This window comes from Capra hircus, chromosome 9 (assembly GCF_001704415.2).
Source record: "Capra hircus breed San Clemente chromosome 9, ASM170441v1, whole genome shotgun sequence".
In the NCBI taxonomy this organism is placed as follows: Eukaryota; Metazoa; Chordata; class Mammalia; order Artiodactyla; family Bovidae; genus Capra; species Capra hircus.
The window spans coordinates 12,758,789-12,765,895 of record NC_030816.1 but is presented as its reverse complement, the minus strand read 5'-3'; the positions used below and the strand labels follow the sequence as shown (position 1 = coordinate 12,765,895).

General features: G+C 45.1%; 1 protein-coding gene across 4 annotated transcripts in view; it reads left to right on the top strand.

The window, feature by feature from the left end:
- Nucleotides 330-7,107, top strand: part of NCOA7 (nuclear receptor coactivator 7) — a 157,165-nt gene continuing 150,387 nt past the window's right edge. For 2 of the 4 annotated variants that reach the window (XM_018052951.1, XM_018052949.1), the window contains exon 1: nt 549-1,124. The gene's annotated coding sequence lies outside the window, so the exon portion shown is untranslated. Of the gene's footprint in view, nt 434-548; nt 1,125-7,107 lie in introns of those variants that run through there. The other 2 variants (XM_005684484.3, XM_018052950.1) reach the window with 2 other exon arrangements.

The following is a 7,107-nucleotide window of genomic DNA, read 5'->3' as shown; positions in this document are numbered from 1 at the left end:
CACCTAGTCATCTTGCAGTGCTGGTCATGGGACCTTAGAAGGAACAGCTCCCCAGTGGGGATGGGAAGCTCACAGGCACTGGCCCGCAGCTGATGCCAAGCTTCCCAACCCAGGCTCCCTCCGGTCTTTGCCAAGAGTCAGCCTGGAGGGCTCAATTGCTCGGTCCCCACTGCTGCAATGACAGCAACTTGTCAGCAGCCCGGATACTGTGCGGAGGATGGGAGCGGGAGGGGGGGAGGACATGGGGGCCCCTCTGCGAAACACAACGCCGGAAAGGACAGAAGGATGAATTTATTGTGACCAGCGGTCCCCAAGCTACAAGGAACCTCAGGGCTTTAATGCTCGGGGAGACACGAACTCGAGCTCTGCTCTCAAAGCCGTATTCACACTGAGAGTGGTGGCCAGCGGTAGGGGATTACCCGCCCGGGGCGAGGTAAGAAGACCTTAGGCTCCGCCACCGGCCCGCCGGCCGCGGGAAGCGCCACGAGCTCACTCCCGGGAGGCGTCACAAAGGGCCGCGGCCTGCGGAGGCCGCGCGCGCAGCTCTCTTGGGCGGAGCCGCCGGGCCGGGGCTGGGGCTGCGCCCGGGCCGCCGAGGCTGCCAGCCGTCGCGGGTGCCCCCAGCCTCCCAGCCCGGAGATCGCCGGGGCGGGGAGGATGCAGCAGCTGCAGCCCGAGCGGCCGAGCCAAACCTCCGAGCTCCCCGGCCCCCGCCGCGGCGCAGGGGCGCCGAGCGTGGTGCGGCCCGGGCGGAGCTAGAGGCGGGCGTCTGCACCGCGTCGTCCCACCCGCAGCTCCCCGCCTCCGGCCGGGCCCGGCAGCCTGTCGCGGCCGATGTCCTGACTCGCGGGCGCACCCGCAGGGTTGGCTAGGCGCCGCGCGAAGGGGAGAGGCCTGAGCAGTCCACTAGCGCGGGACGCCGGTCCCGCGGGGCGCGCGCCGGGGCGCTCCTCCCTCCCGCCCAGCTCCGCGTCACCGCGCGGTCCTCCCCCGACCCCTCCTCCCACCCACCCCGGAGGATGCGCTCCCCCGCGCCCAGCGGCAGAGGCCACCGCTCCCAGAAATGCGAGCTCCCGACGCCCTTCTCCGGGACCCGAGGAGCCGGCGCCCCCGCCCTGCAGTAGGTAGGTGGCGAGGCGGGCGCCAGCCCTGGCCGCCACCGCGGCTGATGCTGCCGCTGCGGAGGGGCGGGGGGCCGGGGCCGGGACCCGCGAAACTTGCCTCCCGCCGGAGCTCGGTGCGGCGCTCGGAGGTGTTCTAATGGCGCTGGGCGCAGCACCCCCCCTGTTAACCTGACAGCCTCCTCTTGAGCTCGGCAGGCCGAGCGGTAGCGAAGGAGAGCGTGACCCTTCCCCGTCCAGCCCCTGGGCCCGGAGGGGCCCGCGCTGCTTGCAGGGGCGGGGAGGATGGATTGGTGTGAGGATTATTGGGGGATGGAGAGAGGGAGCTCGGCCGAATTTTCAGGAACTCAGGTGGATAAATGTCACCGTATTTTTTCGGCCTGATGAACAGATGCCTTCTTTCTGTTTTCTCCCAATGTGCAGCCACGCAAAGAGTTATTCTAGCGGCAGGTAGAAGTCACTCAGGATTTTGATGTATTTCGGAGCTAGCTGATTGATACGTGAAAGTGACGTCCCAGATTCTTGTACTCAGTCATTTAGGGCCAGTTGGAGAAGGCCCCTTTAGAAATCAGATATTCAGGAGCTAGATGAGGCTGGGGAATTCTCGTGCTGCTTACCTGGGAGCGAGCCTTCAGCTTTCCTGAAGAGATGTGTTTGGAAGCATGGCAAGTTTGATACAGGTGTAGGGAGTTTAGAATCTGCTGGAAAGATGCTCGGAGTCGGCCAGCAGAGGCAGCCTTGGGCGCAGCCTAGCTTCCAGCTAGATGTTAATAAGGTTTGTACTTTTGAGAAACTGGCTATAAATTGTTTCTTCTCTCCCATGTACGATGTAAAGTTCGTACATCAGAACGAACGATAACCTTTTGGCAAGATTATCTCTTCACAGGCTATCATGTTCAAATTTCGTATTAAGCAGTAAAGTTAAGAGAGGGAAAGTGGATCATTGTACGCTCCGATTTTATTAACGTATTAAGGTTGAGAGCTACAGGAGGATAGAGACTTCCTCTTGTTCAGTCTCCTAATACCCTGGTCTGATACATAATAGGTTCTCGTGGGTTATTTGTTGAATGAGCTGTGTTTCAGGCTTCATCGAAAGACAGTTTAGGTTTAAAACATATTTGTTTACTCTATGGTGCTTGAAGCTTAACTGTATTTTTAAAATTACTTCTTTGCATAAATAGTCAAAATTAGTTATGTCAACATTTAAGTTGAATTTTGACATTTTTAAGACCATATGTTTTCCTTCTTTAATGTGTTGTTAAATAAGGTAATTCTCCCCAAATGCTAATATAATTTCATTTTTAAGCTTGCACATTTTTTCTAATGGGTAATCAAACCTATTTTAATTAAACTCTAAAACACACTTAAAAAGTGGCAGCTTGTGTAAAGGAAATTTCAGGTTACTCCAGGAATAACAGCGATTTGGTTAATAAGTGACATATTAACTTATTTTAGGGTTGAGTTGTTGTGGTTGACCTAATTGTAATGTATTTATTACAGGTAAAGGTGAAAATAAAACATTTAGAAGAGTCTGTAATTCCTAAATGATTCAAAATACGTGATATAGATACATGTTTTCAACAGTATGGGTTTCCCTCAGTATATAAACATAGCAGTTTTCAAGTTCGAGAACCAAAGTGATTGTGAAATCAAGGGTTTGGAAGATTTGTTTCCTTTCTCCTTTTAAATTTTATATTATCTTGAAATCATCAAGGATAACTGCATTACATTTGATTTGCTTTATTTTTGCACTGTGGTATTTCCAGTTTTGTTTTTATTTTTCCATTATGTAAGTTTTATGAGTCAGAATTAACCTTTTTTCACTTTAACAAAATTGTCTGCGAATGATCCAGTCACTTATTATCTTTCCTTTTTCTTCCTTTCCTTTTTTATCATTTTAATACTCTTCACCGTCCTTATTACATATTACCCCAAAGACTCATTTCCACAAAAGTACGGTAAGCCCTAGTATATTACTATTGCTCCACCAGCCTACGTGGGCTCTTGCTGGATGGTGAGGAAATAACACTTTTATGTAAAAGGTGGCGAGACTGGGCGAACCAACAGTAGGAGGGAGCTTATGAAAAATACATTATGATTTATTTGAACAGAGCAAAAATTCTCTCATGACATAAAGATAGCTACATTTTATGCATGTTAAATTTGTGGTCAAGGATATTGAGCAGTTAATTTACATCATTCTACTTTGCTCATTCTAAACTTCTTAAAAGAACCCTCCCCTGCAGTTACATTAAACTCTCTTTGTTGCAGATAGCTTGATTGTGCTGGCACTCTTGGCCTTGGAATCAGTTCCTAATGTCAGAATGAAAGAGGCATTTTTCCCTCTGAGACCTGCGTCCCAGTGCACAGCGCCTCTGCAATTGAATGACTCTACCTGGGTCCTGACCACTGAGCCCCCTAGCACCTTGCCTCCACATACACCACTGGAATTCAATCCTAAGACCTGGATTTATTCTATCTTATTTCTCTATATCTTTCCTAAGTTTTATTACCAAAACCCCTGTCCCCTTCTTTGCTAAATGTCGCTTGTGTGTGTGAGACCTAAGTAGCTTCAGTTGTGTCCAACTCTTTGCGACCCCATGGACTGTAGCCACCCAGGCTCCTCTGTCCATGGGATTCTCCAGGTAAGAACACTGCAGTGGGTTGCTATGCCCTCCTTCAGATCTTCACAACCCAGAGATGGAACCCACATCCCCTTTGCCACCTGCATTGGCAAATGGGTTCTTTACCAGTAGCGACTGCTGGGAAGCCCGCTAAATGTCCTTACTGTCTTTTTTTTTTTTTTTAATCCCAATCCATAATTTTGTTATTGTTTACATCCAGTAACATCCACTCAATTCACCTGTGTTAGAACGAGCATTGTTATGGTTGCAGAAAAAATAGAGAAAAGAAAATTTATATAACCTTGAGTTTCAAATGTGGGTGACTAGTGGATGAAGAATAATTGTGGTATGCTAATCTCTCTTTAATGGCGGTATGGAATGCCGGGGACTATGACTTGTCTGCTCATAAATTTGATAAGAAGCTTATATGAGAGAAATGTTTATATAGAGAGTTGGTTGAACAAAGGCTGTAATGTCCGCCCATTCCCCTCCAGTTCTAGGTGTTAGGCCAGGTGGGTACCCAGATCTTCAGAAACTGTGTACTTTGCTTACTTTGTTGTGCATTCTTTGCACCCCCCCCCAAATGGTGCTCACAAGGAAGCATTCTATTAATAAAGACAGTCACAAGAAACCTACTGTTGTTACTTAAGAGATGTGGTTATTAAGATCATAGTTCATTTTACAGCTCCTATTTGAAGACTTATGCAAGAAATTCCATTTAACTCTAAATGCCAAAGAAAAGCTTTACCTCCCCTGAATAATTATTGAGTGTCCTTTTTTCTTTTCATCATGCAGAACTAGAATTAGATAATCGATTAAGTTTCCCTTTCTGCTTTGCAACTAGGAAACGCAGAGTCAAATTTGCAGCTTAATTTTAATAACCCTATAAAAACCTATGAGTGAATATTGATGATCTAACTCTCCCTTTGGTCTTGAGTTTCTGTTCTACCTTTTTTTTCTTATTCTGATTTTTTTACCTAATAGAGTTTCCCATTTTATTGAATTTATTATTTTAAGCTGACTCACAACATCTTGTAGAACAAGTCAAAATATAAAACATAAAAGCAATGAATGGAAACATTTGCAGAATTGATCTTTGGACACAGTATGTTTTGATTAAGAAGTTTAACAGGTACCATTAACTATGCTTTGAACAAGTATTGCCTGTTTAGTATATTTGAGCTTTATGGCCAAATGGGAAACAGTGTTCTTATTTAGTTTTGCAAAGCTAAGATCCACTTATTTTTTAACTATTAAATTTATGTCTGCTATTGGCTAATTTAAAATTGTTCAAACCATTCACTTTATGTCAGTTATTTCTGGAGTACCTGCTTTATATGCTGTTATCAGGCTGAATAGGAGATTCATTCTATTTAATTAAAAAAAATGAATATAGGCTAAAGGGTTAGCCTATATTAGCTTAACACTCACCACACTGGGCCTCACATCTGATCTCTTTCACATCAGTAATTTATTTGATTCATCTTTGTTTTTAGTAAATCATAGAGATTCTTCTTTGAGCTCTTATCTTAAAATTGAGAAGATTGAGCTCCCTGAGTTAATTAATCAGACTTTCTTCATTCTGGTATTTTGACAACTACATATTATGTTGGTTGAATGTAACCAGGGAACTAGTTGTTTATTTATATCTCTATGGTGTCCACTTCAGTTTCATGCATTTATCACCCTGGTCAACAGAGAGACTGGCCCTTCTTAAGGGACTATCATGGGTGCAGTCCAGGAGCCTTTGAGGTAAAAATGATCTGAGTTCAGAAGTGCACCTTGAAACACTGAGAGGGGGTTTGGAGAGAAAAAATTAAATTTTTAAATAGAGGCATCTTATTACGATAAGCTCCATGTCTTTTTAAAAACCGTTTTATTTTTACAGTAGGCGTTACCTTCGTGTGATTCAAAAGGTACAAATAGGTAAAAGTGGGAAGGATGCCCTCTCATCCTCTTTCTTGGTACCCGCCTCACTTGTCCACTGGCAACCAGTGTTATCAGTTAATTGAGAATCCTCCCAGAGACGCTCTGTGCATAGATTGATACAAGCAAATGTGAATATCCAGCCTGCTTGTTTTTTTGTCTCCTAATCATTTCTCTGATTCCCTTCTCTCCGTTCCCACTGCTCTTGTTTGGCTCCTGGGATGCTTTGGACTGTTGCCTGCACTTCGCTTTCGCCTACGTTTCAGCCAGTCTTCCTTTTACACATCCCTTTTCATTCTACTAAAGGATCCCAGTCTGCACAGAAAGGAGTCCAGCATGACTCAGCCTGGTCTTGTGGCCCCTGAGGAATTCATCTCTTGTCCCCTGCCCCTCCCTGTCATGCATTTGGTGCACAGTTCTTCTTAACTCATCTCCCCATCCTCAATCAGGGATACTTAAAAAATATATATATGATGAAAGCTCGTGGTCTCATCAGACACTGAACACAGTGGTTTGCCTCTGTGTCCTTGTTTACAGACCCCAAGTTCAGAATCTATTTTGGTAACACGGAACTGTTTGTCACTTCCTGCACATGCATTGCATATGGTTTTTCCTCTTCAGGCCATTTCCTCTGCGTGGAACACTTGTCCTACTATTTTCATTAGCAGGCCACACTCAGTTCTGGTGTCATCTCTACAGACCATTCTTGGTTCAGATTCCAGAAACTCATGGAGCCTTCGATACGTAGTGTAGCAAGTAGGCGTCCATACTGGAAACAGCCATTTCTCATCAATAGCACAGCTGCCTTTCTAGTAGAAAAATAATTGTGATTTTGGATAACATGCTCTGATGGGTCCAAAAAAAAAAAAAAAAAACCTGAAGGTTGAAGCTTTATTTAACAAGTCATCTCTCATCTACTATTCATTGCCCAACGCTCAGTAAAATATATGTCCATATGATTTATTTTCTTTAGCATGCCTACCTTACTTGACTAATTCTCTTCTCAAACTTTGTGTTAACACTCATTTAAAAAATACCTCCATATTTATTATGTCCCTGAGAGAGAGCGTGTGTGTGTGTGCACGTGTGTGTGTGTGTATTGCCTCTGACTCTGTAGCTGGTAAAGGAGTGAAACTCTCCAAGTATGGGGTTACCCTTAAACAATCGAAAGTATTAACCATCAGTCCTGATAGATGATATGAACTGTCTGGAGACAGTAGCTTATCCTAAGAAGTGACTCCTAAGTATGCAAATGTGGTATTTTTCTTTCCAAGCTAGGTAATCAGAGGGTGTTCTAGGTGCTCAATTTTATTGCAGAGTACCTGGCATGAGGTAAATTGTTAACTGATTAACAGAGGGTTTAGCAGGTAAGAATTTAATAGCTTTGGTTCCCCACTGTTCTGGTAGAATCCTCTGACTAGTGGATGATTCTGATC